The 10511-nt window shown below is 36.4% G+C and overlaps 1 protein-coding gene and 1 long non-coding RNA gene across 10 annotated transcripts in view; one reads left to right on the top strand and one right to left on the bottom strand.

The window, feature by feature from the left end:
• The window catches only part of LOC106869995 (uncharacterized), a 276693-nt gene that overhangs the window by 44732 nt on the left and 221450 nt on the right, over window positions 1-10511 (top strand). For both annotated transcript variants that reach the window (XR_016241195.1, XR_001409476.3), the window contains exon 2: window positions 7668-7901. This is a non-coding gene — a long non-coding RNA (uncharacterized LOC106869995). The remainder of the gene's footprint in view (window positions 1-7667; window positions 7902-10511) is intronic.
• LOC106869993 (adenosylhomocysteinase-like 1) overlaps window positions 1-10511 on the bottom strand; it is a 426079-nt gene that overhangs the window by 207523 nt on the left and 208045 nt on the right. The window lies entirely within an intron of this gene.

Genomic DNA, 10511 nt, shown 5'->3' with positions numbered 1-10511 from the left:
ATAATAATAATAAAGTAAAGTTGTGGGATACCGTACGAGTGGAAATATATATGAAAGAAGGTTTGAAAATGCAATTTTAAAGATATTTATTCACTTAACCGGTTCCACTTTTTTAGAAAAAGATTGTCAAAAGTAAAATATAAAGCTTTGTAGTATTAGGTCTTTGAGAATAATAGAGAATGTTAAAAAACAGTTTGAGTATTAAAATACATATATACATTCTTTGATGATAATAAGAGGAATATATTTAAAGTATGAAGCTTTGTATGAGCTTTGTAGTGTTACATACTGATTATCACAAAGGTATTCAAATACATTCTCTGATAATAAGACGAAAATGTTAAAAACAGTGTAAGTATGAAAATACATATATGGAAAAATACATATAGATATTCTTTGATAATAATTGCATTTTCAAACCTTCTTTCATATATATATATATATATATATATATATATATATATATATATATAGTTCAAAAAAACAATAACAAAAAAAACAAAAAACAACAAAGTGAGGACGTGATATGGATAGTATTATTGGACGCTCAGGAAAGGAAAGAGAGAGTGTATGACGTTTCGGGCGTAGCCCTTCGTCGGAAAGATGGAAAGTTCAGAGAATGGAAGAACGGAGAAAGAGGAAAATGGTACCGATGCCCACGAGGTTACATTATATATATATATTGTAGAAGCATGAATCAAAATTATGTAAATTAAATTCATATATATTTATTAAGCCCTAGACTCAACGAGCATGAATTTCTCTGTTTTATTTTTCAGAAAATGTTTCAGGTTCTCAACTCTATCCAAAATGATTCTGGATAGAGTTAAGAATCAGCTTCCACACCCATTGAAACTTTTTGTGAAAAATAAAACAACACTCCCCTCTTCTTAGCCTCCACCTACCGTGCCATCAGTAGCCTTATCTTATCATGCATTGTATGTTCTCCTCCAACAACGCAAAAACGCTTCCACTCCCTGGTCTTTTGCATATAGCTCTATAAAAACACTCATTAGAAAAACACAGGACATGTGAGCCTCTTTAGAAATTTATTTTCCCTGATGAAGGAGGTGGCTGGGTTCCTTTCGAGTGTTAGGCCTCACGGAGGCAATTGCTGAGACCTTTGGCATTATGCCGTGCTTGAGAGGAAGACCCATCAAGCTGAGCAAAATCACAGTTGCGGTGGTTACTGGTGTCACGCAAATGGTACACATTCCGGTGGCACATAAAAGCACCCATTACACTGTCGGAGTGGTTGGTGTTCGGAAGGGCATCCAGCCATAGAAAATCATGCCAAATCAGACTGGAGCCTGGTGCAGCCTTCTAGTTTACCAACCCCAGTCAAACCGTCCAACCCATGGCAGTAAGGACAACGGACGTTAAATGATGATGATGATATTTGGTTACAGGCATGGCTGAGTTGTTTAGAAGTTTGCTTTGCAATTGTATAGTTTCAGGTTCAGTTCCAGTGTATGGCACCTTGGATGTCTTCTACAATAACTTCGGCCCAACCACTGCCTTCTGAGTGAATATGGCAGATGGAAATTGCATGGAAGCCCGTTGAGAGTGTATGTGTGTCTGGTGTGTGTGTGTGTGTGTGTACGTACAAATATGAGTATGTCTTTGTGTGTGTGTGTGTGTGTGTGTGTGTTTATACCTTACCACCATCATTCGACAACTGATGTCAGTTTCTAGTGATGACAGCTATAAAGGTATTAATCAATTATGATGCTCGTTAAGGGATTTCATTCTGAAGGTAAAACTAGATTTGATTTCTCATTCTCGAAACGGAATACCAAGACATTGATCAAATTCAATATCCTCTTGAATTATTATACATAATGCATTTATTAATACATAAAAATAACGAGCAATAAATTAGAACAACAAAGTTAACAACAGTCATTAACAAAAGGAACTCAAGAAATAAAAGAAATCAATATAAAAAAAAGTAAATGTATTGAAATGTCTGATCAACATTTAGGTAGGGTCTTCACTTAATAAAATTCTTGGGGGGGGGGGGGTAAAGGAGTCTGATGTTAGATTGATTATGTGATGGAATAGTGGGTGTCTGTGAGTGAGTAGGTAGGGTGATGATAGTGGTGAGGTGTCTGTGTGGGGGGGGGGGGCAGGATCAGATAGGATGGATGTTCAGTTCTAATTCATGGCAGAAGTTTAATTGTTGCCCAAATTTAATGAAATGATGGAGAATAATTTAATTATGTTTGATTCATAAACGGCCGTAGCATCATTGATAGCTTTGTTGTGAGTGATTAGGGAAGAAGCACTGAGAGAGATGAAGAGAGCGAGAGAGGAAAAGCGTGAGATGAAAAAGAGAGAAGAAAAAGAGAAGAGAGAGTAAAAAAAAGAGAAGGAGAAAGAGAGAGAGAGGGGAAAGAGTAAGAAGATAAAGAGACGGAAGAAAGAAAGAGAGGGAGGGAAGAAAGAAAGAGTGAGTGAAGAAAAAAGGGGAGAGAAAAGAAAGGAAAAAGGAAGAGAGATAGAAAGAGTGTGTGTGTGTGTGTATTTTGAAAGATTTGTAATTAAATCAGAGTTCAAGTGGATTTCAAAATGCACACTTGTTGGATAATTCTAATTCCTCTGATCCTATCTTTGGTATGTAAATGCAATCCTGGTGTGTAGGCATTGTCATAGTCTGTGCAGTAAATCTGGAAAAATTGCAAATCCACATCATCATTTTCTATGTTTGGATGCATTTCCTGTCACCAACCCTTGCAAGTAAGGTAATATTTCCTCATGCCCAGACATTTCTTCACAGAAGGTTGAAAATGAAGGACACTGCTTGTTTGACAGTGGCACTCATTTACAACTATCATGTGATGTCAAGACAGGAAGGCAACACACACACACACACACACACACACACACACACACACACACACACACACACACACACACACACACACAAACAACAAGCTTCTTTCAGTTACCATCTACCAAATCCACTCATAAGGTTTTGGTCAGCCTGCAGTTATAGCAGATGACACTTGTCCAAGAAGTCACAGAGTGGGACTGAACTCCAAAGCCATGAGGGGTCGACAATAAGTTCTTTGAGGCAGTGACTCAGGATAGCCACAGTCTAATGACAGAAAACAAGTCAAAGATAATAGACAGGCAGACAGTAAATATACAAGACTTTCTGCACATAATTTTAAACTAAATATGTCTATTCACTGTAACTGATGAATTTATTGAAAATATAGCAATTGATTTCTTTAGATGAAGCCTTCATTACCAACAGTGCAACACAAGCAAAGCCACCAAAGGAAGAACTAGAAAAATATGGTGTTTTTTTTTTTTATTATTATTTTAACAGCTATATTTTTATCTTATTTATTTACTTATTTTACTTTCTTCAGTTTCCTATTCAGATGCTTCTTCAGAAAAATTTAATATCATTTGCTGTTTCCAATAATCTTTCACGCATGTTTTCAATCTGTTTCTAATCAGGTTATGTCTGTCAGTGAAGAATCCAGTGTGTGTGTGTGAGAGAGAGAGAGAAAGAGAGAGAGAAAGAGAGAAAGAGAGAGAGAGAGAAAGAGAGAGAGAGAGAGAAAGAGAGAGAGTGGGTGGGTGTATGTATATATATGCCATCATCATCATTTTACATTTACTTTCCATGTTTGCATGGGTTAGATGAGTAATCATGCACAGAGTTACTTTCTATTCAGGGGTTATTGCTCTTGCCCTTGTAAATGAACCAGGAACTACTGCATTTACTTGTGTGTAAATCACACTTTTATACTTGCCAGCCCCTGTTAAACCACCCAACCCATGTCAGAATGGCAGATATAGTGTGACAATGGTGATGAGGACACCATACTGATAACAGAGTTATGGCCCTTGTGCATGGACACAGCACAGTACAACTATAGAACATCCATCCTCATTTATCACAGAAGATTTAGTAGAAACAAACAAAAAAAAACAGTGATAATTGAATCGTCTCCTTGTATTTTATGAATGAAACAAATGGTAGATTTAGTGACACTGAAATTGTGGCCAACACAATGAAGCTTCAACCCCCACATATTTTTTTAATCATCTCTACTTTTTTTTCTGTAGAGAATACACTTCTTTGCATCATCTGTTTGTATCAGGCGCCGCCATACTTTTTCTGTTCACTGACCCCATGTTGATGGATAGGAGTACAAGTAAATCCATATAAAGAATATGTAACCCTACAGCACAGTGAAGCAAAAAGCATGCAATTGTCAGTGCATTGTGGGTAGCTGAGAATTGCAAGTGGTCACTGGGGAGCATTTTTGAAGTACAAGGTGAATCTTTGACTGGACGCTGACTCAGGATCACTGATGAATGCGGATAGATGAACTACAATCGAAACTTCACGATCATACAATCTTTTCTAGATTTAGGACTACTCCAGTGACCTACACCACAGTGTTTATGTAATTACAGACATTGCTGTGTGTGTTCTCAGGGAGATTCAGCATAACACAGAATGTAACAAAGCTGGCCCATTGAATTACAGGTACAATTCAACTTTCACAGGTGAGCGGAGCAGAACAATAAGCCATGGGAAATCGAACTCACAATCTTACTATTATGAGCTGATTCTCCCTAACCCCTAAGCCATTCACCTTCATTTGTTCCAACATTAAAACCAAAAATATTCCAAGTTCACCAAAACGACACTCTCGCCCACTCATTCCTTTTACAACCAAATATTAAATACATTCAGGTAAATATTTGTGTACGTGCGTGTACATATCTGTTTTGTTTGTCTTTTTCTCTTTCAGATCTATTTTGTTTGGCTTATGCAGCTGCAATGAAGACTATAAAAGACCCCTTTAACCACATCTCTGTCTAGCAACTCACTCCTTCCTCTCCCTCTCTCAGTCCCCAATTACTGCTATTTTTACTCTGGATCTCATTAGTTAGATAACTGCACTGTCATGTCAATCCTAAACAAGATGCTTTCCTTAATTAGTTGCTTTGATTTCAGCACTGCAGTTTTATTAACGAAGATGACAACAACCAGTCTACCTCTTGCTAACATCAAAACAAAGAAAGAAAGAATTAAGCAACATTGAGAAATGTATTGATATACACGTATCATCATCATTGTTTAATGTGTGAAGGTACATGGCTTAGTGGTTCAAGTATTCAGCTTACAACAGTAACGTTGTGATTTCAATACCTGGCAGCACATTGTTTCCTTGAGCAAGTCACTTTATTTCACATTGCCTCAGTCTACTAGGCTGACAAAAATGAGTAGAACCTGTTTTTTAAAGAGCCAGCCTTGTCACACTTTGTGTCAAGCTGAATCTCCCTGAGAACTACGTTAATGGTACACGTGTCTGTGGAGTGCTTAGCCACTTGCAAGTTAATTTCATGAGCAGGCTGTTTCACTGAATGGATATACTGGAACTCTCCATGTTGTAACCGGCAGAGTACCAGTTTATCATTCAATGTCCAGCTTCTATACTGGGCATTGAACATGGGCTGGCATTCCAACATGGGTTGGACAGTTCAACAGGATTCAAGAAACCAGAGAACTGCATCAAGTTCCAATGTCTACCTTACCATGGCTTCTACAGTTAGAAGCCCTTCTGAATGCCGACCACTTTACAGTGTGTACTGCGTGGTGATTTTTTTTTTTTTTTTTTTTGCTGTGGCACCAGCATTTGTGAGGTCACAAAGTAACCAACAAAACAAAGAAAAAGACCTTTCAACAAGGGGGGAATTGAAGTACAGAGGGAGGTGGCATTATGCAAGGTGTTGAGAAGCTAAACTATGATGGAGGGACAGGCACAGGGTTAACCCGCATTATATAAAGGTGGGTAGAAGTATCATCATCATCATTTCACAGCCATCTTCCCTGGTGTCATGGGTTTGACAGTTTGATAAAATCCAAAGAGGTAAAGAACTGCATCAAGCTCCAATGTTTGCTTTGACATAGTTTCTGTGGTCGGATGCCCTTCCTAATGCCAACCACTTTACAGATTTGTACTGGGTGCTTATTCCATTGCACCAGCACTAGTGAGATTGCCAAGTAACTTACAAACCCAAAGGAAAAGACCTCTTGACAAGGTGGAGTTCTATCAGAGAGAGAGATAGCATTATGCAAGATGTTGAGAGGATAAAATATGATAGAGGAGCAAGCACAGGTGTCCCATTATAGAGATATAGTATGGCTACCCCATACTATAGAAGGGTAACTAATATGTGTGTGTGTATACACACACACACACACTAGTAATCAACCTCATATGCACTGTCAGCATGAAAATATGCATAAATCGCTCAGGTTTATCTGGGCACATGAGGGTGTACAGAGAAAGCCATCAGAATGATCTGGAACAACCAAGAAGTCAAACAAATTTGTATGACTGTTGTATCCACAACAAGTTCTCTAAGTCACTGAGAGGATTCAAGAACTGTTGTTGTTGTTCTTTCTCACAATGTGTAATATTGAGATGATTTTACATAGGCAGCCATGATCATAGTCATTTAACTAGTCAACAACCATCACATGTATCATAATCGTTTAATGTCTGTTTTCCATGCTGGCATGGGTTGGACGGTTTTCCTGGGGACTGGCAAGGCAGAAGACTACACCAGGCTCCGTATGTATGTATTTATGCATATATGCATGCTTGTATGTACATATGCATTCTTTTATTCTTTTATGTGTTTTAGCCAGAGGCTGTGGTCATGCTGGGGCACTACCAGCGTTATCACCTTTTCAATAGCCATTGTTTGGTGACTGGCTTTTGGTGAAGGAGTGCATGTGTGTGTGTGTGTATATGTGATGTGTATGAACCCATGTACCGGATTTGCGTAATATATTTAAAATCATATACAAATATATTTCAAAAACAAACCATGATTCAAGTAACAGCCTTTGGCGAGAAACATATCATTTATCTACAAGTTCTTTAAATCCCAACCTTCTTAGAAGATACAGAAAAGAGACTAACTGATGCTCCTAAGTGATCTTTTGTTGAAAAATATTGGATAAATGCACTCCAACAAAGCATTACAAGAGAAAATCAAAGGAAAACAACAGGTCTTTATGTTTGATAAACAACAGCCTGTTTGTTAGAAAACATTGGTGTGTGTGTGTGTGTGTGTGTGTGTGTGTGTGTGTGAGGGGCTCATAGAAACAGAATTATGTTTGTCAATAAAAATAGAGATTGCATTCTTAGAAGATAATGATTGCAAGATGAGAATACACATGGATTAGACAGAGAAACAAAACACCCTTTGTGAATTAAGCTCTATGGCAAATAGTGGCTACTTCACAAATATTCAGGATTATATATATATATATATACACGCACACACACAAACATAAAAACAAATACAACAGGCACATATATACAAACATACACACACACACACATGTATATATATATATATATATATATATATATATATATGATTTCAAAGTTAATTGTTATTCAATAGTTTATGAGATTATGTTGTGTACTATATCAAAGTGTAACTAGAAATCTTGTTTTAATAAGATGTAATTATTCAGTCAGGCCATTCCTGCATTGAAACACTAACCAGTCTTTTTCTCTCATAAGTGTTTAATTTCTTATATTCTGTTTTTTTTTTGTTTTTTTTTTTTCTTGGACTTCTATATCAAACGGTAAATTTTATATTTTTGATTTCAGCCGTGATAAATGTGGACAACTACGTAAAAATAATTGGATATGCTGATGTGCGCTACAATTGGCTATGACAAAAATAACTTACAAACTGTAGAAAGCCATCAAGGAACCAAAACTTACCTAGAAACAAAAAACAAAACAAAAAAACATTACAACATATAGAAAATTATTAACAACAATAAGAGGAAGAAAAAATTTTTTTTTTTTTTTTTTAAATTCAAGAAAACATGAGAAAAGGTAAGCAGCAAGTTTCTTAGTCATTAAGATACCAATTTGTCTGAGACAAGTGGTGGATCCATAACAGAAACTGACAAATATTTCACCCTTTACCATTCAGATTATTTTGTCAAATGTAATGTTTATTTATTCACATTGTTTTCAATTAATCATTTGTTATCTTGTAGTTTTGATGTTTTGATGAAGTAATTGTTTATTTTAAGAATGACATTGTAGGCTGAATGTGAGAGGTTGGATGTAGTTGGTTCAAACATAAGACATGTAAATCACTTGGGTCTGATATGAATGGTTTAAATGCTAAAACGTGAAAGTAACCCAAGTAAAAAAAAGTTCTGTGAAATTGTGTTAATTTGTTCCAAATACCACACTAATAATGACCAAATTACAAAGAATTTGACTAAATTCTTTGTAATTTTCAAAATTAACTGAAACAAGTGCAAAATATTTTGACAGAAATATATAAGAAAAAGATCAAAGTGTCCAATCTAAATTAAAATCTTAGATGACGTTTTCATGTTAATTTGTTCCAAATATCAGCTTAATGATGATGAAGTTATTTTGCCAAATACTTCATTATTTTCCAAACAAATCAAAACAAAGGTCATCAGATACGAGGTAGCAAAAGGGTTAAAGTGATCCGTATTAAAGTATTGCAACAAAATTTCATGATAATTTGTTTCACATACCAGCTTAACAACAAAGACTACTGTAGACCCAAAGCAACTAACGCCTTGCAAGTGACTTTAGCAGACAAAAATGTGTAGAAGCATGTTGTGTATGTATGTATGTGTGTGTGTATATATATATATATATATATATATATATATATATATATATATATTCTTTTACTCTTTTACTTGTTTCAGTCTTTTGACTGTGGCTATGCTGGAGCACCGCCTTTAGTCGAGCGAATCGACCCCAGGACTTATTCTTTGGAAACCTAGTACTTATTCTATCGGTCTCTTTTGCCGAACCACTAAGTGACGGGGACATAAACACACCAGCATCGGTTGTCAAGCGATGTTGGGGGACAAACACATATATATATATATATACATATATACGACGGGCTTCTTTCAGTTTCCGTCTACCAAATCCACTCACAAGGCTTTGGTAGGCCCGAGGCTATAGTAAAAGACACTTGCCCAAGATGCCACGCAGTGGGACTGAACCCGGGACCATGTGTTTGGTAAGCAAGCTACTTACCACACAGCCACTCCTGTGCAATCTATGTGGGTGTCTTTTCAAAACATTGTCTGGTTTAAAAAGTCACATCAGATGCCATGATGGTTCTAAGGTGTAGGTACAGGAAGTGGTCAAACTCTGCATAAGGAGTAGACAACCTCTATATGTGTGTGTGTGTGTGTGTGTGTGTGTCACCATCCAGATGTGGCTGATGCCAGCACTACCTTGACTGTCTTCCGTGCCGCTTGCATGTTAAAAGCACCATTTGACTGTGGTCAATGCCATCCCCCTCTGGCCCATGCTGGTGGCATGCAAAAGAGTACCCCCTACACTCTCAGAGTGGTTGGCGTTAGGATGCGTAAATAAGTCATAACATTTAAAAAAATATAAGTCTCCTATTTGTGTATTAAAATATTTTATACACTCTTATATTTTAAAATATACACATTCATGTGTGTGTGTGCCTGCCTGTGTTTGTAACACACCCCTCACTCTTTGACAGCTAGTGTTAGTTTGATTATATTCTTGTAACAAAATGTGAAATACTGGGGAAAATTTGTTCAACTAAACCATTGATTTTCAACCAGGGTCCACATAAGATTTTGTTATTGAAATTTATCTGCAAAAATAGAGTCTGGTGCAACCTCCTGGCTTGCCAGTCCTCAGTCAAACCATCCAACCCATGCCAGCATGGAAAGCGGACGTTAAATGATGACGATGATGATGTTTAATCATAGAAAATGAGATTTTATTAAAACTTCAAATGGCTGTTGGGGTCACTCTAAAGTAAAATAAGAGTCAAAGGGGCTCATAGGTAGGATATGGTTGAGAAACACTGAACCAAACCCTTCAAAGTGGTGCCCCAGTATGGCCACAGTCCAATGAAAGAAACAAGTAAAAGATTAAAACGAATAGCTTAGTAAGAACCACAGTAGTATTATAAACCACATTTAGTCAAAGAATTTGAAAGAAATATTTCATACGACTGCAAAAGAAAGTTTAATTCAATTTGTGCAAAATTAAAACACTGCAGTGACGTCAATAGAGTGAATTCTAAGAAGCGGCTGACTTCTTCAAGAGAGGAAAGCAAAAGAAAGTATGTGTATATCGTGACTAGCAGAGATAAAGAGAATAATTATATAATTATTGGAATCTGAAGAATAGGTCTCAGGTGAATTCGTAAGAAATGCAACAGGTTGTCTTTCCTCTTCTCCCTCTTGAAATATTAAAAGATTCAATAGATTCTTTGATTAGAGAAACAACTGTTTATTTAGATATAATCCGCAGACAAAAAACTTAATGTTTAGAGATTAAGAATATTCTGGATTATTTATAGTGAAATAGAATGAAAGATTAACAATGGTTTCAAATTCTGACACAAAGTGAAGAATTTTAGGAGGAGAGTAAGTTGATCACATCGACCCT

This window comes from Octopus bimaculoides, chromosome 3 (genome assembly GCF_046866305.1).
Source record: "Octopus bimaculoides isolate indiv1 chromosome 3, ASM4686630v1, whole genome shotgun sequence".
NCBI classification, from domain to species: domain Eukaryota; kingdom Metazoa; phylum Mollusca; class Cephalopoda; order Octopoda; family Octopodidae; genus Octopus; species Octopus bimaculoides.
The sequence above is the reverse complement of the archived record's forward strand: the minus strand, read 5'-3'. Positions and strand labels throughout refer to the sequence as shown.